The following is a 25,563-nucleotide window of genomic DNA, read 5'->3' as shown; positions in this document are numbered from 1 at the left end:
TGTCTCCTACCTAATCCCCCTAGAGAGTAATGCAGTTGGAACCCAACATCTGTGCCATCTTGTTATCAAGTGTGAGCTATGTGTGGCATACATTGCAGATAATGGTGCTGTGACAAAGTTTTTTACAACAGGTATGGTATGTACATATACAGCTGGCTTGTGACCTATGATGACAGACATCCATAAACATGTGGTCAGCCATTACTCATCCTTTTACACACAATTCTATGCCAGCACACATTGCCCTTAGAAGCACATGCAATCCAATCTCTTTGCACAACCCCCCAACATATATGATGGGAATGTGACGGAACACCATGCTGACGGACAATTGGCAGCGCAGCACTCTGTCTAATTCACAACACAGGGATGCACCATCTTGAACAGGAGAGGGCACATCACTCTGTTGTCACCTACGATGGCGCTCATCTTGCTTCCAGTACTTGACCCAAGAACCCTTACCCCATAGTGCTTAGCTGGGTGTGTTGAGGGGGATATAGTCATTGGAGATGGAGGGATACCTTTCTACACAAACAAAATCTTCAAAGGGACTTTGCACTTTCAATGTGCACTGCCAAATGCAGCACCCATTGAAAGAGCAAAGTGTGGAAGGCACAACAACTTATATGTTAGCTTGTTGTGTCCTGCTAAAGCCACACCTTGGTGTGTTTTCAGGATTTGCTACAGCCTCTAGTGTAAGGAAATGTGTAGATCTGGGACACCGTCTTATTGCTATGGGTGCTGCTATGGCATAGCCACTGCAACACCCATTGCATGCTCCTTCCACGCAAAGTACTGCATGTGAAGGGGCTGTATTAACAAGTTAATGTGAAGCCACAAATATAGAAGCTCCATTGGTGCTTGGGCCTCTTACACATGCCCCATGATGTCACTATCCATCCTCCTATGATTTTTTATCATTGGTCTAGAAAACTACATCACTCATTGCATTCCACTCTTCTGACTGACTCACACAAAACCCTGGAGTAGCTAACAGGAGCCACAATATGGCACTTACTGGATGCATCAGGTTCTTCAAATCTCACCAACTCTCCAATGGTGTAAGGGGCAGGCCCACCAGTAAGACATGAATGTAGAACATTGCTTAGTGTAAATCCTAGACAATGAAAATGGACAATGTAATTCAGTGTATTAGGCAGACTCTGATACACAATGCACAGGTCAAATGGAACTGCCAGTAGTCTGGACCCAGTGCATGGTCAGGCTCCCTAACATGGCCTTGCATAAATGACATCAAGAGGCCGAAATGACGACAGTATTGCATCACCTATTGCATTTATACTGTCCGTGTGGGCCTTAGTACACTCCCTACTCACATCCATGTGTGTGCGTAGTCATTGTTAAGTCACAGCATGATGGCAGTGTGGGCCAACATCATGTATATATGTGAAGGCCAATGATGCACTCAGCAGGATTTTCTACAGATCACAGAACCTTCTGCTGAGTACAGAGGGGGCCTTCTCAAACACTTATATGCACACATTTCACACCTTCACTCAGAAGCCCTACAGAGTGTTTGAAATTCATACTTTGGAACATTTGTTGTGACACTGAGGTCTGGATTTTGCCCTCCCTAACTGTTTTACACACCCTTTCATGCCTGTGCATGCATCACTACATTTGGGATCATATATATGGAAGTGGTGCTGCACCTAGTGCTGGACCTGTTGAAGTGCGGGCCCTAGCGCACTCCTGATACCACCATGTGTGCGCCGTCTCAAATAGACTGCACACCTGGGTGGTACTTAGGGGGAGTAGGGTCAAAATTGTTTGGTAGTAGTTTGGCGCTTTGCAGAATTGGCATCATTTGTTTTTACACAGTCTTGCTAAGCACCTAGGGGCCCATTGATCATGATGGGAGCCTATTTTTAATGCCTGGAAAGAACAGGCGTTAGGAAATCCACCACAAAAGGACTGCAGCTGTCTAATTGACTTCTTTTTGCTAATATGGAGGACCCCTTTGCGCCAGAACTGCCCCTTATATACTTTGTGCCTGGCACAGCCATGATGTGTGTCAAGCCTTGCCAAAGTGGTGCAATGCATGCATTGCGCAACTTTGTTAAGACTACGTGGGGTAAATGGCAGGTTACACCACCTTACCATCAATCATGTAACACTATGGCAGTGCCAAGGTTGCGGTAGGGGCACTTACTTACACCCCTTTGTGATGGTTATGCAGGGTTCATCATACATGTGTCTTGTATTGGCTACATTGTATGACATTTGATCTGCAGGCCTCAAGTTGGGCAGAGACCCCTCATACAGGTTGCTTACTACATGTTCACAACCATTACAAGCAGCATTCGGACTTGTCTGCAACTGTCAGTCAAATGCTAAATGCAGCCGATTGTATGGCAATGGGAGACTTACCAACAGTTCCGCAGCTTTCTAGTCCCAAATGATCCAGCAGATCCTGCTCCCTTGCCACCAGATCTGCCCACCAATGCTTGAGCTGGTACTCATTGCGTCCTGCCTTGACTATCTTTGCTAGGTGGTAAACAACCTTGCCCCACCGCAGCCGCCTTGCCACGGTGGGGTAGCCCAGGATCACGCAGCAACTCAGTTGCAGCATGAGGGGAAGGTAATGGTCCACCAACCACATGAACCCCCTCAGTTCATCAGGCAACATTTTCCCCATCCTACCCTTCCCAGACATTGCCAAAGGGTACAGGACAGCACCCAAAATAAATAATAAAGGAAACTTAAACCCAACACCTGCCCCAAATTCCCCAAACTACCCCAACAACTAAACTGCCCCAGACAGACAACCCACAATGCAATGACAAAAACAGTATACTATTAGTACGAATAACAAGTAAATAAACAATGTATACTCCAAAAACACAGGACACAGCAAAAGGGACACAACAAGGCCTCCAAACACATTACAAATCCACCAGCACCTCCAAAACACAACCATACACAGTCACAGGGGAACAGACTGTGAAGTGAAAGTGAAACTACACTTACTATACCATGCTTACAGGCAGGATATCCTTGTACCTCACTTTCTGGGTGGGTGTGTCACATTTTTAGCGTCATGCGTGGGTTTTTTTACGCAGGAGAGTCATGAGTAAATTTTTCTTCATGGTGCACTGAGAGGAGTGGTAAAGTTTAATTGCTGCTCAGGGCCCAGGCGTCATTTTCGCAACGTTGCGGTGTGGTGTTGATGCAGTAGTGTCTTTTTTTTACGCATATCGGAATACTGTCATTTTTTCCATTGTAGCCCTTGAATGCACCCTGATTCATTTCACATATCACATGGGCTGTTATACCGAGGTATATGTTTTTTGGCTACATGTGCAAGTCTATGCATGAACGGCATTGCGCTGTCATTGGTATGTGCAATCAATACGTGTATTCATGACTCAGCTGTAGGCACTCACTCATACTTTGTTCATATGTGCATGTGTGCTGCACTGTGTACACATGTATGTTGGCACATGTGTGCTAGGTGCTCACATATGTGCATGACCAGTGAGTATCAGGTAGAGTACATAGTTATGTCTGTGGGCAATACATCTCTACATACCTACAAACATATTTTTATTTAGGCCCTGTGTCATACGCATGCTAAGGCATGTGTCAACCATTACACTTTGTATTCAGAATATGAAGTGGACTGGGATTGCATTGACATCATGTATGCCCTGTTAAGTTGAGTGCGCATGTGTGTCTACTCACTGGTTACTTCTCGTACTTAACTAGTTATAGGACAGCTACACCTGTGCCATGGATTTTCCTATGCATTTTAGTTGCTGCAGATGTTTTGGATATGTGTGTTGGTGAACAATGCTACATGCCATGTGTCTGTATGGACATGTTGTGTTGTTTGTGTCATACATCACAACATTGCTGTGTTAAGGGGATAGGCAAGCTCACATTGACATCTTCCTGCATAGACAGAAGTTGTACTTTTAACTATTGCCTGTGTAGTCACATCACTGGCACATTTGTTCTGTATGTCAGTACACAATTGATGGGTACATTTATACTCTCACAGGTTTTGTGACACCTATGCCATTAGGTTGCAGCTAGGTTAGCTTTTGTACTGAATCCATTCACAGTACCATGGCTGGCCCATTATGGTGGTACATGTGTGCAGAGAATATGTGTGCCTTCCTCCATATGTATTTTCAGATCTGTGAATATCACGTCTGTCATGACAGTCACATACAATGTCATACCACTGTGTTGCATTGTAGCATAGATGACAGGCCTGCTCATCTACATCAATATGTGAGTTTGTGTGGCAACACAAACCCATGGTTGCATGTGATGGTGTAGGTTATTGGTGGTTCTCTTCACTCTGCCCCCTGTGCACATGCAACAAGTATCCAACATTATCATACGTTGATGTTGTCAGAGCAGTGGTGGGTGGGTTTATTAAGCTGGTATCTCTACCATTTATGATAGCTAATTTCCAGCAGGTGCACACTCCCTAGTAGATGGAGACATGCCAAATGTGGACATACTGACCTGGTTGTGAATAATACCAATGCAGTATGAGATGACAGCCTTCCCCCCTCAGGTACAGAGGTTGTGTGCTTACACATGTAGGACATGTATGGATGTTTTGGAGTCCAAGGTTGTGTCCATGTTCAGCCTGCTTAGGGGTTGCATAACTGTTGTGATGTAAAGGTTTGACAAATTAAATGGTTCAGATGGAGTTGTATGTGACTTTCACCTGTTCAGGTACCATGCAAAGGGCAATTATCATGGTATGGTGGTGGCAAACATGTCTGGCTCATGTACTAACATGCCCACTCTCTCTGTGCATCAGTTAAAGTTTGTCATGTAGACATTGGTATCTTACTGTGTCTGTTTTGGTGCTTGTCTGGTCATTGTCCCTTTTATCTGCCATGACTGGGGAGGTATGCTTGTGTTCTCCATTGTTCCCAGTCTTTTGTCTGCTAGCACCTTGTACACATCTTATACAGCAACATTGTCAGGTGATATTGGGACAGGATACTATGTGTGGCTTGTGTAATGTGGAAATATTCCCTTCTACGACTGTCAGTTCAGTAGTCAATGTCCCATTGGCGATATTAGTGAGAGGGAATCAGTGCCAGACACACATGACATTGCACATGCCACAGCACTTGAGTGGTCTCCACATGACATGGCATGTTGTATCAGCAATAATTTGTGGGTATCTCAGAGCTGTCCATCCATATCCACCTTTTAACATTGCAATGCAATTCTCCCAGCATGCCACAACCTAGCTGACTCTTACCATGCCTGACTGATGCTGAGGTGTATAGTGCTGTATTGTTAGTGCTGTATTTATCCTTTGCCAGATGCTAATGATATGGCTGTGACTACTCCCACTCAGTGTGATGTGGGTCCCTGACTGAGTGCTACACATGTTCACACATGATTGTGATAGTGGAGGCCAGTACATGTATGAGCTATTTAGCTACATTTGGTACCATGCAATGGATCTGTCATGGAAGAGACAATGAGTGGTTTGTATTGCTATGTGCTAAGTGCTGTGTAATGTTGTTATACGGGCATACTGTGTACACATACAGACACAGGTCAATCATTGTGGATAATTACTAAACAAGCAACGTTACCTTTGGTGATGTCCCACCCTTGACACACATGTACGGTGCAGGCCAAGCTACTCTCACACAGAGTTGTGACAGTGTTTATTTCTGACATTACTTAACCTCCATTTTCTGACAGCCCCTACCTTATGTGTCGACCCTTTGCATGTTACCTGTTAGGGGTAGTGTTGTGTTAGTGAATGGCCCATGAAATTATATTTTGCCCACATGATGTAACAATATATGTAGTGGTGCATTGACCTTGGCCTTCAGAAGTCACATTCCAGGGATTTGGGTGTCACTGATATGTGAGATGGAGTCTGTAGAACCCCCTACATCACCAAAGATGTGTGTACCATACTAGTTTTTGTTTTTCTGACACACTCCCTGATGTTTAGATTCACATTCCAAAGGTATATGTATTGGACAATGAGTAGACCAAGGATTATGTTGTTGAACAAAATTTATTTGAGGTATTACAAAGTACTTTTTTGGTTGACTATGTGTAAAAGTTGTCAACAATTCTCTGTCTCCTGCGGACTCCTGCCGCTGTGTTTGGTTGCTCCCCCTGAAGGTCCTCTGCCCCATCATCCTCCTTCTCTGCATTGTGGACATCTACTTGCTCATCCCAGGGGATATTGTTTCTGACACATGTTGTGCAGGATAGCACATACCAGTATGATCCTGCATTCCAGTGGGGGAGCATACAGGAGGCTTCCTCTTGTCATGTTCAGGCTCCTGAACTGGTATTTGAGAAGGCCAAAGCTCCTCTCCACCGCATTTCTTTTTTTCCGGTGTGCTACATTGTAGGTATGCTGTTCCTTAGTTGTTGGATTTGCAAATGGGGTCATGACCCACGGCTGTGCGCCATAACCTTGGTCAGCTGCAAAGATAAGAGGGAGAAATTTAGTGAAGAGTTGAGAGGGACTTGGAATGTTCCATGGCAGTAGTTGGTTGCAGATTGAGTGGTGACTCAGAAGTGTTTGTGGTATTGTGTATGTTCCAGGTTTTGTTAAATGGTTCAATTTGACTGTGTTGATGTACATGTCATTCTTCGGTACTGACTCAAGGACCTGTATCTGGACTCCAATACGTATGCTCATTATTTTTGTAACATGTTTTGTGTAGTCATTTTAGTAGAAGGGTCATCATATTAGATGGAGGCTACGACCTCCTTGCAGCACAATGGTGTCAGATGTGTGTCCAGCATAGTTGCCCTATGTTGGACTTTTTTGCTTATGCAGGGACATCCCCAATCTTTTGCCTCCTGCCTCCTATTTTTCTGACCTGTTGCTGTTGGCTTTTGAACTCTGAGCACTTTACCACTGCTAACCAGTGCTAAAGTGCATATGCTCTCTGTGTAAATTGTATGTAATTGGTTTATCAATGATTGGCATATTTGATTTACTAATAAGCCCCTAGTAAAGTGCACTAGAGGTGCCAGGGCCTGTAAATCAAATGCTACTAGTAGACCTGCAGCATTGGTTGTGCCACCCACATGAGTAACTCTGTAATCATGTCTCAGACCTGCCACTGCAGTGTCTGTGTGTGCAGTTTTAACTGTAAATTCGACTTGGCAAGTGTACCCACTTGCCAGGCCTAAACCTTCCATTTTCTTACATGTCAGGCACCCCTAAGGTATGCCCTAGGTAGCCCCAAGGGCAGGGTGCAGTGTATGTTTAAGGTAGGACATATGCTAATGTGTTTTATATGTCCTAACAGTGAAATATTGCTAAATTTGTTTTTCACTGTTGCAAGGCATGTCCCTCTCATAGGTTAACATGGGGGCTACCTTTAAATATGATTAAAGTGTAGATTCCCTTTGGGAGTGGATGGGCATGTGGAGTTTGGGATCTCTGAGCTCACAATTAAAAAATACATGTTTTAGTAAAGTTGATTTTAAGATTGTGCCTTTGAAAATGCCACTTTTGGAAAGTGAGCATTTTCTTGCTTATACCATTTCTGTGACTCTGCCTGTTTGTGGATTCCCTGTCTGGATCAGTTTGACAGTTGGGCTGGTTGCACCTCACACTAGACAGTGGCACAAAATGTTGATGAGCCATCTGTGCTAGGAGGGAGGGGAGGAGTGGTCACTTACACGTGAAAGGGCTGTGCCTGTCCTCACACAATGCAGTCTCTGACCCCCTGGTGAGTGTCTGGGGCCTGGCCTGGGCAAGGCAGGATTTCACATTCAAAAGAGACTTTACTTTGAAGTAGGCCTACTTCAAAGGAGAAATTGGGTATAAGAAGGGCACCCAAAACCACATACTTTAGAAACACTTCTGGAACCAAGAGGGACCTCTGCCTGGAGAAGAGCTGAAAAGCTGAGGAAGAAGAACTGCCCTGCCTTTGACTGTGCTTTGTGGAGCTATCCTGCAGTTGCTGCTTCTGCCAAAGTAAAAGGGAAAAGACTGGACTTTGTGTGCCTTCCATCTTGAGAAGAAATCTCCAAGGGCTTGATCTAGAGTATGCCTCCTGTTATTTGAAGTCTCAGGGACATCAAAGACTTCTCTCTGCCAGCACCTGGAGTCTCTGGAGAGACTCCTACTCTGCCCTGTGGTGCCCATCCAGTTCCTGGGATCCTGAAAGAAGAAGCTGTCAGCCTAAAGACAAGGAAATCCACGCACAGAGCGCCTTGCGGAGAAAAGATTGAAGCAACTCCAATCTGCAGCTGAAAAAATGACGCGCCGCCGGCTCCGCAGCTGAGAAACAACGCTCGCAGGAAACGCAACCGAAGAATCGACACACAGAGCAGGAGAAACAAAGTGCAGCATCGCTGACGGAGGCTGGGAGATCAAAACCTGTGCTGCGGGGTTTTCGGATCATCGTGCGGCTGGATGTCCGACTCACACCCTCCTGTGCGGGGTTATTTTTGACGCACACCAGGTACAATTTCACGCTAGCAGCGCTAGTGTGTGTTTAAAATGACTTAGAGACTCTTTTTGCATTTTTATTGATAGCTTGACTTGTGTATGGTGGATTGTTGTTGTTTTGGTCTTGTTTTGTTTAGATAAATATTTTCTATTGTTCTAAACCTGTGTTGTGTCATTTTGTAGTGTTTTCATTAAGTTAATGTGTGTGTTGGTACAAATACTTTACACCTAGCACTCTGAAGTTAAGCCTACTGCTCCAAGCTACCAAGGGGGTAAGCAGGGGTTAGCTGAGGGTGATTCTCTTTTACCCTGACTAGAGTGAGGGTCCTTGCTTGAACGGGGGTAACCTGACTGTCAACCAAAGACCCCATTTCTAACACCCTACAAAGCCAGCCTATTCCGTTGATGTAGGCATGTGGCATTACGCATGTAGTGCAACACTTAATTGGCATTAGTGGCAGATGATGATTACGTCAACCATCTTGGCCCTCATTACAAATCTGGTGGTCTCAACAATGCCAGACTCACAGTGGCAGTTGGACCGCTGTGTTTGTGGCAGTATGACCTCCACATTAAGACCATGGTGGACCCACCACGGTTGGACTGCCAACATTGTCAGGTTGCCACCAACCAGCTGCCTGGCAGTTCTAGCGGTCTTAATCTGCCAGGGCAGCGCTGTAAGCAGCGCAGCCCTCTGAATTTGTACTCCCAAATCTGCCAGCCTTTGCATGTCGGTTCCACCACCATGCAAGGGCTGGAGGAATGGGGGTATCTGGAGTCTCCTGGAGGACCCTGCACTGGCCATGCACTTGACATGGGCAGTGCCGGGGCCCACATGGACCTGTAGTGCGTTCCAATGCACAAATTACATGCAGTAATAACCGCCACCAGTGGTGCTGCACCCGCTCCAACACCACATTGCAGCTGGATCACTTACGAACAAGCTGCAATGTTTTGGCCCTCTTCCCAGCTGGAAATAATATTTCCGGCCCAGAAGTGAACTCCTAATTGGGCAAGCAGGGTTTAGAGCACAATGGCAGTCTAACTGTGGTGGAAGTTTACCAAGTGGCCTCTGCCAGACAACAAACTCATGATGAGTGTCCAGGTGCCCAAGGTTGTGTATCACGTATTAGCATGATGATCACATTTGGCACTGGTGTGTGTCCTAGCTTCTTAGTAATTGGATTTTCAGCCAGACATACTACACCTGCACAGTGCAGACTTTGGGAGGGGGCCCAGCTATAGTTCTGAAAGGTCACTTAGTACAGTGCATGTATGGCCAGTCATGTCCTCCATACTCCTACACAGGTCTACTATGGCATTCATGTACATTACAGTTTAGCTGTGAATCTGCACCACAGTGTACTATTGTTAGTCTACAATATAGGCATGATGGTGTTATGAGTCGCTAAGTGGGGTATGAGAAGTGTCAGTTGAGTAGTTGTGGCACCATTTCTCATGATTCTGCCCTTTGTCTATAATGGCAGGTACATTAGTCTTCCTATGTGTGCAATACAATGCATTCAACAGATGTATGTGCAGTCTACAGGTATGTCAGGCATGTGTAGATGGGATGTAGTTGTAGTTGGCACCACTTGGGTGGCATTTGATGTGGATTGTGCCTTAGTCTTGCACACCATGAATGAGTTTGGGATGTGCCTAGGTGTGACTTTCTTTACATGCTGATGCCATAGGCCTTTGACATGGTGGAGCTATTGTTGGTTTGGTCTAATGTGTGTGAAGTATACTCAGTAGTCAACCAGGGGACACTTGTAGTGGTTTGTGGTCTTATTCTGTATGCAAAGAGAACATAGCTCTTCCTGTCCTTCACGTGGTGCTGCTGTTAGTTTTTGGCTGTGTTAGGTATATGTGGGTGTCCGCGTTTGTGATGTCCAATCATTGTGGTGTACTGTGGCATGTTGCGTATGTGTTGTGCCCAGTACATCTGTGGTCCCATGCACATGTGTCTTTGTTGTGGTGTATATGTTGTTTGTCCTAAAGGGTTGGTGAGTTGTGTGTATTTCTTGGTTGGTTGACTTACCGACAAGTAGGCCATTGCCATATTGTCCATCCTGGAATCGCTTGTTGATGGTGGAGTACCAGAATATGTAAGCATCATTGACGCTGCCGGAGTACTTGGCTGAGATGTTGGTGAAGAGGCCATGGTAGTCCACAATGGCCTGTACATTTATAAATGTGTGTGTTTCGGTTCCTGTATAGGTGGTCCGTAGCAGCAGGGGGCACCAGTCGTACATGGGTGCAGTCCATTGCACCCACCACATGCAGAAACTCAGCAGTCAGATAGAATCTGTGCTTGGTCTCCTGCTGCAGTTGCTGGGTGTTTGGGAAGCAGATGTGGTAGGGTGTGAGGCAGATGATGGCATCTAGGACCTTAGGCAGGTAAACAAATATTGAAGGCTGGGAGACATCAGCCACTAGTGCCCCGGATGTTTGAAAGGATCCAGAAGCCAGCATATGCAGAACAGTGAGGAGCTTTATGATCGGTGGTATGTTGTATGGAGTTTTCAGCCTTGCTGTAATGTCTGGTTCAATCTGGTTCAGCAGATTTTGAATGGACTCCCGGTTGAGACGGTAGGCCCTGAAGATGTCTTGCTCCCTGAGGCCAAGGAGGGTTTTCCTCTGCCAAAATATCCTCTCCTGCCTTCTGTGTTGCCTTTGTGGGTGACGTGGTGGTAATTGGGGTTGCTGTTGTGCAAGTGGAGGGAGCTGCTGTCATTGCTGACGTCTGCGGTGTGTGCCTAGCTGGAGCAGTGCGACTTCCATGTTGTCCTGGACGTAGCAAATGTTCCTTATGTGAATTTTCCTTATATAGTGGGGTATGTGCCTCATTTTAATGCCTGGTCAGACCCAGGTGTTCAAATTTAACCCAAAACGGGGTTAACATAATTTTGGGGGTCAGCCTCCCACCTGTGTGCCATTTTTGCACGGGGAATAAACATGTCACTAAGGGCTTTGAGTAATTTTTGGGACGTGAATGCCTACCTTGCATCTCATTAATGCAAGGTGGTTTCACACATCTAAAAAATGACGTTAATGGATCTAGCTTTAAAATATAAATATGGAGTTAAGTTTCTGCGGAATATGCATAAAACAAATTATGCAAATTCAGCGCAAACAGAGTATAAATATGTCCCTTAGTTTTTGGCCCATTCACATTTGAGTAGCTTTTCCTTACTTATTGATGAATGCGATTCCTGCTAGGTCATATATTTTCTCAGTGTTCCTTGTGTCTCCACTTGGATATGTGTTTGGGTACCATCAGTGCATATTTATTCGTAGTTTGAACTATAAAAGCTATTGAGCCAGCAGTCTCATGTAAATAGGTTGCAGTGGGGTAAATAAGTGAACCCAATGACATGCGGTAAGTGATGGTTTTCACATGTGATAATAAGAAACCATCTATGATTTACTTCCTGCAATTGTACAAGAAAAACTGACCAAATAATACCCATTCAAAAGTTCCCTACTTATATGCCAGATGCTACATTAGTGTTTTGTGGCACACTGTACAATAGGCCCTCATTATGACATTAGCGGGAAATCCCATTTGCAGCCATGCTGACTGCCGCCAACATATCGCCACCACAGCGGATATCTGTTCACCATATTATGACACACACACACCAATCCATCACTGTTGGGCCGCACACACATGTCTGCCACACCAAAGGTCAGTGATGAACTGGTGGTATCAAAACCCACACCTTTACACCAATAGAACTACACCCACCACGTTATGACCCATGAATCACCACGGTGGACATTCAACGGTGGTAAACCATTGGCTGCACATAACGCTGTGCTCAAAATACACACACTCAAACAAAACAGCACCACATTGGACAATTCAAACAACACACACCTGACACCCATACACACACACCACACCCACACCAATATAAAACATACACCCACATTACCCACATCCCTTTACCATTAAAAACAATTGCGACAAGATAGACACCACGACCACAGACAAGACCAGAGCCACACACCACACACCACTATCACCTATACACCACCCACACACCTCACAACACACCCCAACACATCACCCTACACATCCTCACCCACACTACTCACACAACACCCATTGCACCACAACAACACCCCAGATTCTCTTAGGAGGAGCTGAGGGTCATGGTGGGGGAAATCATCCAGTAGAGCCACAGATATTTGGAGCACAGGTGCCGCAGATATCCATTGCTAGGAAGATGGAGCTATGGCGGGGGATCGTGGACAGGGACAACACCCCAGAACAACCGACGACATCAGGAAGAGGTGGAATGATCTACGGGGGAAGGTGCGTTCCATTGCAGCAAGACACCAACTAGCTGTACAGAGGACTGGCGGTGGACCCCCACAACTAAAAACATGGGAGGAGCAACTCTTGGCAATCATGCATATTGAGGGCCTGGCTGGAGTAGCAGGAGGACTGGACTCTGGTAAGTCAACTCTTCATTACTATCACCCCCCTAACTACATGCCAACACATAGCCCCACCCTCACTCCCATCACTCCACCACTACCCAGACACCCCATCATATCTTACCCATCCCAGTTCCAAGCCCCAATGCATAGACACCACTCACAGACCTGCATGGACACCTATCACTAAAGCATGCACACTGGAGAGAATCAGCTGGCCCACCACATACCAACTCAAACAAGTTAAAGCTGCCAGGGCAAATATGACCTAAGAGGGCAATCCACTTATGCACAATATGTCACACACAGAAACATTAACACTGCATTTACATCCCCACAGGTATCCCAGCCAATGTCACCAGAGAAGAGGTGCCAGCACTAGCCAGTCCCCCCACAGAAGAGGCCCACAGTGATGACAGCGACTCGGCTCGCCTGATCTGGATGACCAACCTGGCCCATCAGGGACCTCCGGATAGTCGGTTACCCACGCACAGTCACACACCACCACAGAGCCTCCCCATCAGGAAACAACACCACAGCACCCACCCAACATACCCATGCCTCTGTCACCAGGACACGTCAATCAGCAGTGTGTCCATCACTACAGGGCCCCCTAGGCACCCCAATACCCAAGACAGAGGCACAAGACAACAGTGAACCTTGGAGAGCTACTATGCGCAAGGGGGAGGACAGGCCCAGGGAACCGACTGTCCAGGAGGCACTCACTGAGATCCTGGGAGCATACCAACATTCCCAGGATATGCTGTGCCAGATCCTGGCCAAAGTGCAGGAGAACAGGTGGCTGCAGGAGGGACAGTACCAGGGGATCAGGGAGGACTTGCAGGCTCTTGACAACACCCTGGTCTCCATTGCAGGGGTGCTGGCAGACATGACCAACATTATGAGGGAGGCAGCCTCACAACAGCGGACCCCTGCCACTAGCCAGACAATGGAACAACCTTCTACCTCTGCTGCCACTACTGGACAGGAGGCCCCGCCACAGGACCTACAGGTTACCAGCACCACTCCCCCTGCAGAAGGAGAACCACCCCGCAAACATTCCCTGCCATCCAGGCAGAAGCCATAGAGTATTGCCAAGACCCCTGCCAGGAAATGAGACTCTTGATTGTCACCCTTGTGTCTCACTCTGTCACCCTGTCCACCTTAAACTGCCATTGCTCCCCTTCCTTTGCCCCCTTGGACAATGCACCTGTGCTACAAATAGACTTGAACTATATCCTGGACTTAGATTGACCTGTAGTTGGCTGCAGTGAACACACCAGGAGCGATAGTGGGGCACCAACATCTGCAAAAAGATTTACCAAATGGTACAGTGAGGTGGACATAGAAGTGGGAAATCACAACCTGCCAGTGACAATCACAAACAACAAAATGACAATGAAATGTGAAGTACTACTGTCTTACCTGTGTGCCACTGGAAATATTGGTGAATCAATGCAGTTCTGTTGTCCTCATCCTCATCATCTGCCTCCTCATCTGCACTGTCCACAGGGTCAACTGCTGGCACACGGCCATCTCCAGCCTCCTTCTCCTGCAGAAAAGGCACACAGTGTCTCAAGGCAAGGTTATGCAACATGCAGCTTGCAACGATTATCTGGCAAACCTTCTTGGGTGAGTAGTACAGGGATCCATCCACCTGTTAGATGCACAGGGATCCATCCACCTGTTAGATGGAGGCACCGAAACCTGGCCTTCAGGAGGCCAAAGGTCCTTTCAATGATTCTGCTGGTTCGCTCATGTGCCTCATTGTAACGTCCCTCTGCCCTTGTCCTGGGATTCCTCACAGGGGTCTTGGGGTAACTAGAGTCACCTGCAAATATCGAGGGACAACATTCAGCCACACACTATCCCTTATGGCCCACATCATGCCCATACACCAACCTAATAACCACACACAGTGCCTCTGTAGTTGGGCCATCACATTTGGGATGCTGCTATTCCTCCGGATAAAGGCATCATGCACAGACCCAGGATACTTTGCATTGACGTGGGAGATGTACTGGTCCGCCAGGCACACCATCTGCACATTCATTGAATGAAAACACTTTTGATTTCTGTAGACCTGTTCATTTTGCCAGGGGGGACAAATGCTATATGAGTTCCATCAATCGCCCCAATTATGTTGGGAATATGTCCCATTGCATATAAGGCAGCATTCACTGTGGCCAAATCATCCACTTGTGGGAAAACAATGTAGCTGCACATGTGTTTATTCATAATGTGCCTGTCCTCTATTGTTGCCAAGTCTACCCGGGGTCTGTACACGGGGGTATGTCTCCATCTCCTATTCATCTGCAGCAGTTGCAATCTAGGGGGCAACAGAGTGAGGAGGTGGTCATAAACTGTACATTGGAGCCACAACAGTACAATGCATGATGTAATTGTGAAAAGTATTTGTTGCATTTGTCCAGATTGTCCAATTGTGAACTATAATGCAGTTGTAATCCAGGGCCTGCCCCCTCTGAAATGGCGTCCACCTGTCCTCTGTGGATGGACAGGTGGAAGTGAGGTAATTCCACTGACATTGTGTGCCTTTGCGGGAGGTGGTTGTGAACCGCTGTGCAACTTCTAATTGGATTGTATTGGCCCTTATGGGGTACAGTAGCCAATGGTGATGTACGCTGGCATTGACTCTATGCACCGCCGCGGACATGACCGCCATTTTCTATCTGTTCTCCCACTTGCTACCTAACCTTCAACAGGAGAGGACCTCCACTGCATGTGCTGCTGTGACCTGTGTCTGGAACCTACCATGGCTCGTGTGACTGGGGAAAGGGCCCCTGATTTCACCTCGGTGGAGTTGGAGCGACTGGTGGATGGGGTCCTACCCCAGTACATGTTGCTGTATGGGCCTCCAGAACAACAGGTGAGTACACTGTGAGCACGATGCATGGGGCATGAATGCATGGAGTGGTGTGTGTGAAGGCCTCGTGTGGAGTCGGTTTGGTGTTCTGTTCCCTGGTAGATGTGCAGCTTGTGTGCTAGGCCATGCCTGTGCAAATGGGGATGGGAAGGGGTATGGTGGGCCATGAGTGTAACAGGCAGGATGGTCTGAGTAATACATTTCCCTGTCTGTTGTTTTCTCTGCAGGTCAGGGCCCATCAAAAGAAGGGTATATGGCATGCCATCGCCAAGGACGTGCGGAACCTGGGGGTCTATGGCAGTCGGAGCACCCACTGTCGCAAACGGTGGGAGGACCTGAGACGCTGGGCACGGAAAACGGCGGAGGCCCAGCTGGGGTTGGCCTTCCAACGAGGAAGGGGTGCCGTCGAACCCTGACCCCACTGATGGCCCGCATACTGGAGGTAGCCTATCAGGAGCTGGATGGGTGCTTGAAGGCACCACAGCAGCCACAAGGGGGTGAGGAAAGTGCCCATCAGTACAACTTACATATGGGAGGGTGGTATCTGGGTGGGGGATGTGTGTATGTGGGTGCCCCTAGGCCAGGCCTTACATCGCAGAGTAGGTCCCATGTTGGGCATGGATCTGAAGTGATATTCCTCCTAACTAGCTAGTAGGCATCCACTACTGGGCAGGGCTATGTGGGTCCCAAGTATGCTGCAGTTGGCGGTATGTGTCCCTCCCTATGCCCTGGTGACTAGCATTATTACTGGTAGTGCACTGCATAGTGCGTAGGGCTGTCCCCTGTGTGTGAGGTTGCTGTGTACGCCAACTGTGGTGTTGGTGCAGCCATTGACCAAGTGTTTCCTTTGTCTCTTCCCCCCTTTCTGTTTTGTCATCCTGTCCTTATGCGCATTAGCATCATCTGGCAGAGGAGCAGAGGCACCTGCGACGGAGGGAGCTGCATCCCAAACAACCCAGGAGGCTGAGTCCACCGACGCTGATGGCACCAGTGGGACGGAGGGTGAGGGAAGCACCACGGCTGACACTGGAGGGGCCAGTTCAGACACAGATACCTCTCCGATTGAAGTTCCCTGGTGGTGGCAGACACCTCTGTGATCACCCCAGCTACAGGTACAGCCGCCACCCCTGTACCAGCACTGCCCTCCCAGCAGCCCCTCAGTGAGTTGCCCGTGCCTGCTCACCCAGAAGGGTGGGCATCTCCTTTGCCCCAGGTACCTCAGGCCCTGCCCCAGTTAGCCCTGCTGACTTGAGTGCGGAGGCTATTGACCTCCTGAGACCCATCTCTGTTGGGCAGTCAACCATTGTAAATGCCAACCAGGGGCTGGAAGCCCAAATGCAACAGGCCAATGCATTTCTGGAGGTCCTTCACAGTGGCTTGGCAGCCCAACAGACATCAATCTATGCTCTGGCCTCCTCTCTGATGGCAGCCATTGTCCCTGTTCCCACCTTCTCCCCTCCAACTTCCTCCTCCCAATCCCATTCCCCTCAACCCCAACCTATCCCAAGCACACAGGCAGACCAACATGCACACAAGACAACACACAAGAGATGTTCAGGCAAACACAAGCACCACACTTCATCCCACAAGCATTCAGACAAACACCATCCAGATGCAGACATACCAACATCTACTGCCTCCACTGTGTCCCCCTCCTCCTCCTCCTCCTACATCTCCCTCCCAGTTGCGTCTCCACTCACACCTGCATGCACTACATCCTCAGCCATTACAGCCATTACCAGCACACCTATCATAACACACACCTCACTGGAGACACCACCCCAACAGCCATGCACACGTCCCCTGTGTCTGCTCCCACTGTTTCTGTGCCCTCCTCCCAAGGTTCACAAACGCAAGCACTCAGACAACCAACAGCCATCCACCGCACAACAGCATCCAGCCCATGCACCCAAACACAGCCGACAGACACCTCCCACAACCACTCCCTCTTCCTCCACTCCCAAACCTTCTCCCTCTTCCCGCCCCAATGTTCCGCAGATGTTTTTCCTCTCCACCAATGACCTCTTCCCTACCCCTCCCCCGTCCTTCACTTCTGGCAGGGTGTGTAAAACCCAGGCAAGCACCTTAGCCACCCGGTCCATGGGTCCAGTAGTATCCACAGCAACTTGTGGTGGTAAAGGAAAAGGGTGCCTACCCCAAGTGTTGCCAGGAAGGGCAAGAAGCCATCCCCAGCTGCTGCCAGGAAGGGCAAAGAGACATCCCCAGCTGCTGCCAGGTAGGGCAAGAAGCCATCCCCAGCTGCTGCCAGAAAGGGCAAGAGGCCTGCACCAGCTGCTGCCCTGAAGAGCATTGAGCCTTCCCCAGCTGCTGCCAGGTAGGGCAAGAAGCCATCCCCAGCTGCTGCCAGAAAGGGCGAGAGGCCTGCACCAGCTGCTGCCCTGAAGAGCAAGGAGCCTTCCCCAGCTGCTGCCAGGAAGGGCAAGGGACCTGCACCAGCAGACAGAAAGGAGAAGGGGCCTGGTGCAGGGCCTTAGTCAGAGCCCCCACCACCAACTATGGTTGTGCAGTCATTCGAGGCTGCAGGGGATGGGCTGGAGCTTCCCCCCACAACCACCACCAGCATTACCAGCAGCACCGCCACCAGCAGTGGGCACCCATCTGAGGCTGAAGGGAATGGGCTGGAGCTTCCTCCCACAACCACCACCAGCATCACCAGTAGCACCGCCACCAGCAGTGGGCAGCTGTCCGAGGCTGCAGGGGATGGGCTGGAGCTTCCCCCAACTACCGCCACCAGCAGCAGCAGCAGCACCACTGCCACCACTGAGCAGCTGTCAGAGGCTGCAGGGGATGGGCTGGAGCTTCACCCCACTACTGCCACCACCAGCAGAAGCACTAAAGCCACCACTGTGCAGCCGTCACCGCCTGCAGACATTCATTAGACCTGCAACCATGGGCTGTTGTGCGGCCTGCCCCCTGTAAATCCTGTGGGTACGAAACCCAGCTGAGAGACTGTGACCTTGCACTCCCAGGATAAGAAGCAAAGGGCACTATGCCCCCCAAGAACCAGTGGGTATGGCACCCACTCACCCCATCCTCACCAGGATCTACAGCACAGGGCACGATGCCCCCTCCAGAACCAGTGAGCAAGTCACCCATTTGAGAGACTGAGGCCTTGCACTCCCCAGGACCAAGCACAGGGCATGTTGCCGCCTCCAGAGCCAGTGGGCAAGTCACCCACTTGAGAGACTGGTCTTGCACTCCCCAGGACCAAGCACAGGGCATGTTGTCCCCTCCAGAGCATGTGGGCAAGTCACCCACTTGAGTGACTGTGACCTTGCACTCCCCAGGACCAAGCACAGGGCATGTTGCACCCGCCATTGCCAGTGGGAAAGTCACCCACTTGAGAGACTGTGGCCTAGCACTCCCCAGGACCAAGCACAGGACATGTTTCCCCCTCCATTGCCAGTGGGCAAGTCACCCACTTGAGAGACTGTGGCATTGCACTCCCCAGGACAGAGTGATGGGCATTTTGTCCCCTCCAGGACCAATGGCTTTGTACCATCTTCCGGCTGAGGTGCCTCGCAATTCCACGTCCCCCTGAGGTGCCTGGCTATTTTTGACCTGATGCCCTTGCAGTGTTCTCGCTGTGTTATTGCAGGAGTGAGCTGGGGCCTTGTGCTTTGTGATGTGGCCCTGTGGCCCCCGAACATTGAGGACTGGGCAGTGTCCCTTGATTTGTGAATATGTATATACTTTTTGATTTGGATGCACGTATTCCTACTAAATTTATCTTATTGTGCTATTTTCACTCTATTTTAGTTGTCCTTGCATTATTCCTGAGGGGTACAGGGTGAATATGTGATGTTAGTGCATCTGCTTGTGTGTATGGTGTTGGGGGTGGGAGTGTTGCGAGTGTGTGTCACTCTCTTTTTCCTCCCCCGTCCGCTGTGTGCTAGACAGCAGTACTCACCGTGGTTGTCTTCGCCGGCGTTGGTGTTCGTAGTGGAGCAGAACGTAGAAGAGCATGGGCAACACATGCAACTCGAGATCCATGGCAGCGTGGTTTTTCCTTGATTCTCTAGAGGTGAGTCGTTTCCCTTCTGTGCAGTGTTTCCACCAGGTTTTTGATGTCGTTGGTACCACCCCGGAAAAGGTGGCAGATTGGTGTGTCATTATACAGTGGGAAGAACATTGTCTTCCGCCTGGCTGTAGGCTCTGTGGTGCCTGTTGATTTCACCCTGGCGGTCGGTGTGTTAAAGTGGCTGTCTGTCTGAGCGGTTTCCACTGTGGTCATAATTTCATATTTATTACCGCCAGCCTGTTGGCGGTATTACCGCCACTACATCACCGACCGCCAGGGTTGTAATGAGGGCTTGAGTCTGCCTGGGTTGCGGTGTGCAGGTGGAGGAGAAGAGTTGGCAGATGCTGCCGAAATTCCCCCCACACCCTAACAGATCAGGGTTCAGGAGGACATTGGTGAATGAAGGGTCATTCTTATTTGATGACTCAGAGATGGGACCCATAGAATCAGCACCACCCTGAAGTGAAGATGCGAGCCCTATGCAGATGGGGTTTACCAAGACAGCCTCATAAAGACAGCTCAGGTGGCTGCTGATTGGTCTAGGAAGGTTGGACCCACAAGTGCTAGGAACAATGTACTCTGACATTCCTGGGCCTGGACAGAACTGTATGTACTGTTACGGGAGAGAGCCACTCGCTAGAGACATCTGGGTCTGGCTTAACTACAGGCATAAGACCAGACCCCCAGATGCAGTTTCAACAAGGGCAGCCTACAGACTACAACTTGCCTTTTGGGGAAAAGCCGACAGACCTATCCTGCTGGAGGGTCTTTGCTGGACCATTAGTGGTTCAGGTGCTGCTCGCATTTTCTGGAGTGTTTGGGACATGAACAGTTGTCCTTGGCGCTCCAGGTCACATTCATATCTTAAGTGATACAATGATCAGATTGCCATGCTTCAGGAAACACACCTGTTTTGTGCAGAAGTAAATAAAGTGCTGAAAAAATGGAGGGGCTGCTTGCATGGTGCTACATATTAAAGTTATACCAGGTGAGTGCTAACATGGATTGTTGCTGGGGTCTCCTTTGTGGAGAGGGACGTAGTCAAAGACCGAGGAGGGCACTATCGGCTAATGATAATGGTGCTAGATGGCATAGAGACATTTTTGGTTAACATGTATGTTCCGGTCATAGACGATAGGGCCTTCTACCCAGAACTGACATGACTCTTGGTTATTTACATGCAAATGAGACTTATTTGAGTGGGAGGCTTTTTCTAATTGTATGCTGGATTGGAGTTTAGATCAGCACCTCTACCCCCGAACCAGGCCCGAAAACACACATGATGTCGATCCTACAGAAATGGATCAAAGACTTGCACCGCTTGGATGTATAGGGACTTGATCATCCTGGAAATGTCACACATTCATACTACTCTCCAGTTCATGAAGGACATAGCAGGCTAGACTATGTGCTGAGATAGAGACAAGACATGGAGATGTACTTACATTCAGAGTACCTAAATCAATACCTCTCTGATCACACGTCGCTGCTGGTCATGATTCTTCACAGGAGGCCTAGGCCTAAAATTGCACTGTGGACACTCCGGTGCAAGATATTGACGGATGGGGGTTTGCAGCTCACTTTGAGAATTTACTTCCTGTTTTTTCCAGAAAACCGGGGGACCGCTGCAAGGATTGCAGAGCAGGAGGCCTGCAAAGTGATGCTTCACAGAGAATGTATCACAAATGTTTTTGGGGTATGGATGGAGCTAGAATGGGGGCTGCTGGCTCTGGAGAGAGTACATGGATATGGAGGCAAATACACATCTGGAGCCCGATGAAAGACTTCAGTTTACAGCCCACAACCAACATGTGGGAGACGGCTAGAGCAAATTAGAGAAATGCATGCAAACGCCCTACTAACACTGGTTGTTCCATGAGGAGGACGAAACAGGAAGGATGCTGGTGTGGCTGCTGTGTCAGGAATGCATATAATGCATATTCTTAGTCTGGGAAGGGTACACAGAGGAAGACACTATAGACCACTACGGAATAAACAGTGCCTGTACACAGTGCTTCAGGACTGGGGTTGCAGAGTCACCGGCAGTGACAGAGGAAACACTTGAAGAGTATGTTATGGGTGTAGGATCACAGGGTTTAACTGCGGATCAAAAGCAACAATTTGATTTGCCGCTGGAACTAGCAGAAATAGGATAAGTGAAGGAGACACTGCCCCAAGGAAAGTCGGATAGCTTCCCAGTCGAAATGTATCAACTGATGCCAACGTACCTCCCCGAATGTCTGTTGTAAGTTTATCTTGGGACTTGGGAGATGGGGTACTGCCACAAAGCATGCAGGAGACAATGATGCGGTTGATCCCAAAGACTGGGTGATGTTCTGCAAACCTGGCCTCCTACTGACCACTGTCTATGCTCAATATGGATGTTAAATTGCTATATAAAGTACTGGTAAACAGACTGCACAAGGTAGCGGGCTCCCTCATACTTCCAGACCAAACAGGGTTCATACCTGGATGAAGCACAATGTACATTATTATCCAGATACTCAGGTATGTGATGCACTCACTGACGCACTCCCCCAGTTCCATAGTTGTGGCTGTGTTAGACCTCAAAGGACATTTTGCACAGTGGGATGGCAATATCACTGGGCAGTCCTCAGACACAATGGGTTTTGTCCCAACTACATTAAATGGGTGCAACTGCTATACAGAGACCTGATGGACAGGGGCTGCAAGGGTGGTGAGGTACTAGATGAGTAGACTCTCAATCAATCAATTAATCAGATATTTGTAGAGTGCTGCTAGTCACCCAAGGGGTCTCAAGGTGCTGTTTGTGGGCGTGCTGCTCAGTCGAAGAGCCAGGTCTTGAGGTCCTTCCTGAACTGCTTCAGTGATGCACCCTGCCTGAGCTTGAGAGGTAGTGTGTTCCATGTAGGGCTGCTAGGTAGGAGAATGATCTTCCTCTTGCTGTGCTTTTCCAGATGTTAGTGACGGCGTCAAGGGTGAGCTGGGAAGAACAGGGAGATGCCTGTTGGGTACGTAGAAGGTAAGGCGGTTGTTGAGGTATGCCAGACGTATGTTGTGCAGTGCTTTGTAGATGTGGATCAGGAGCTTGTATATGATGTGTTTGTGGACTGAGAGCCAGTGTACAACTCTGAGGTGGGAGGAGATGTGGTTGTGTCGGGTGGAGCCCAGGATGAGTCTGGCTGACGCCTTCTGTATTCTTTGTAGTCTTGATTGAAGTTTCTCGGTGATGCCAGCAAAGAGTATGTGCCATAGTTCAGTTTGCTAGTGACAAGTACATGGGTGACTGTCTTCCTTGTGCTGGAGGGAATCCACTTGAAAATCTTCCACAGGAGCAGGAAGGTGTGGAAGCATGATGAAGAGACAGCATTGACTTAGCAAGTGATGGATAGAGAGGAGTCGGGGATGATGTCAAGGTTGTGTGTGTGGTCTGTGGGGGAGTTTCCCAGAGCGGTGGGCCACCAGGAATCGTTCCAGATAGAAGGGGTGGAGCCCATTACGAGGATCTCTGTCCTGTCGAGTTGAGTTTGAGGAGCTGGCTTCCATCCAGGTAGCGACTGCTCTCATCCCATTGTGGAAATTTCTCTTGGCCATTGATTGCAGAGTCATCAGACAGGGAAAGGATCAGTTGGGTGTCGTTGACGTAGGATACTGTGTTTAGCCCGTGTTGTTTGATGATCTTGGCAAGCGGGTCATGTAGATGTTAAAAAGCATCAGGCTGAGTGAAGATTCTTGGGGCACTCCATAGCATGTGTCTTTGGGTTCTGATGTGAATGGCGGTCGTATGACACTCTGTGTTTTTCTGGTGACTTTGGATAGGGGAACTAAGCAAAGGTGCTTATTATCCCTGCTACTATTTGTGCTGGCAATGGAAATTCTCTCCTTTCAACGTCATTCAAGACTGGGGCACTGGGGGATTGACCTAAGTGTATAGAGGCATGTTGTATCTCTCTATGTGGACCATGTCCTAGTTTACCTGAGGGACCTGGTAAGGTGACACCTCTGATACTGAAGTAGCTTGAAGACTTTGCAACAGTGTCTGGTCTGCATACAAACAAAATTTAAAAGTCACCTGTTCCCCCTGGGGTGGCTAGACCACCATATAGAGGCTTCCCCACAGTCTCTAGGACTGAGGTGGAAGTCTGACCAGTTCGGATACCTTGGCATATAGCTTACCCGAGCAATGAGGTCTCATTACAAACTTAACATAGAAGCACTGCTGATGAGAGTTGGTAGAGTTCTAGGTTAGGCTACCACTACCTCTTATGGGTTGAGTGCAAACATGGTGCTCCTTCCTAGATGCATGTACCTGTTATAGAATGTGATGTGCCAAATCCCAATGCCAACATTCTATTGGCTCCCTCAGATGCTAAGTTGAGTGATTTGGGATTGGAAAAGGTGGTGAATAAACCTGGAGATTCTTAAGCTCAACTCAATAGAAGGGGGGCTGGGACTTTCAGATTTGTTCCTAAACTACTCTGTGACACAGTTGTAGCATGTGGTCAGCTGGTTTGAGAATGCACCAAACTAGGAGTGGAATTTACTAGTTGGTGCCAGCAGCCTATAGTACAGGAGCTGTTCCTAATGGGTGAGGACCTCCCCAACCTGTTGCGGCAGCTGGCGGCTACATGGCATAATGTAAGCAATCACACCCTGTGAAGAGCACCCTTCAGTGACTCCCTGCCGCTGTGGAAATTGAGGCCCTTCCATGATTTGTAGAATACAATGTCTTGTGCCAGGTGTCAAGAGGGATGCTGTGGGACTGTGGGGGACTTCTATTACAGTGATAGATTTATCACCCTCGAGCAGACGCAGGAACAGTTTGGCGTGGACACAGCACAATTCCTACAATACACGGGCCTAGCCTATTTAGTCCACCAGGTCTCATCTGCATTCTAGGATAAGCCATAAACACTTGCAGTGGTGCAGCAGCTGTATATCTAGAATGCCTGATGCCTGTGTAAACTACTGTGATGGTTGCAATCACAATGTTTATGTGTTTATTTTGTTAAAATCCAATAATATAATAAAAATATATATATTGACTGCTCAGAAATATCATAGGACATTATGTAAAAGATAATAAAATATTTTTTAGATATATAATATTTCTATTTAAATATAGTTGAACATAATATTGTGTATTTTAATATAGCAACAACTACATTTTTCATTTAATATAGGATATTTTCGCTATATTATTTCTACATACTACTATGATAATATTTGTTTTTTTTATTTATTTTAGTATAGTTTGTGATTTTGAATGAATAACTTAAATGTTTTACATTTATTTAGTAATATTTAACTAAGTAGAAATTGTTGGGTTTGTAGGGGATATGGATGGGAAAATATTAAAATATTAATGATTGTTTTTCATTTTTGATAATTTTTTATTTCAATTAAATAATGAATTGCTAATTAATTGTGTGCATTACTTGAGTTTAATTGTTTCAGTAGTTTGTTATTTTGTTTTTTCTATTTTTAATTGATCATTTTTTATTTAAATTATTTTAGTATAGTTTACAAAGTTTTTTTTATTTTCAATGATTTTATATGGCTTTGTTAAATGGATTACAAAATATAATCCATATGACACAGCCTTAGAAAATGTGGGGAAAAAAACTCCCCCACCCCCAAAAGCTGTACATGAAACAAAGGGTCAAAGTGAAGAATTTTATGGCATTGTTGCATTCATGTAGAAGGCACATTTTGGTGGTTCCTGTAAAGTGGCACCAAAGGTCAGGGAAACCACAATAC

Source organism: Pleurodeles waltl, chromosome 5, assembly GCF_031143425.1.
Source record: "Pleurodeles waltl isolate 20211129_DDA chromosome 5, aPleWal1.hap1.20221129, whole genome shotgun sequence".
In the NCBI taxonomy this organism is placed as follows: domain Eukaryota; kingdom Metazoa; phylum Chordata; class Amphibia; order Caudata; family Salamandridae; genus Pleurodeles; species Pleurodeles waltl.
This window is presented reverse-complemented; position numbering follows the sequence as displayed.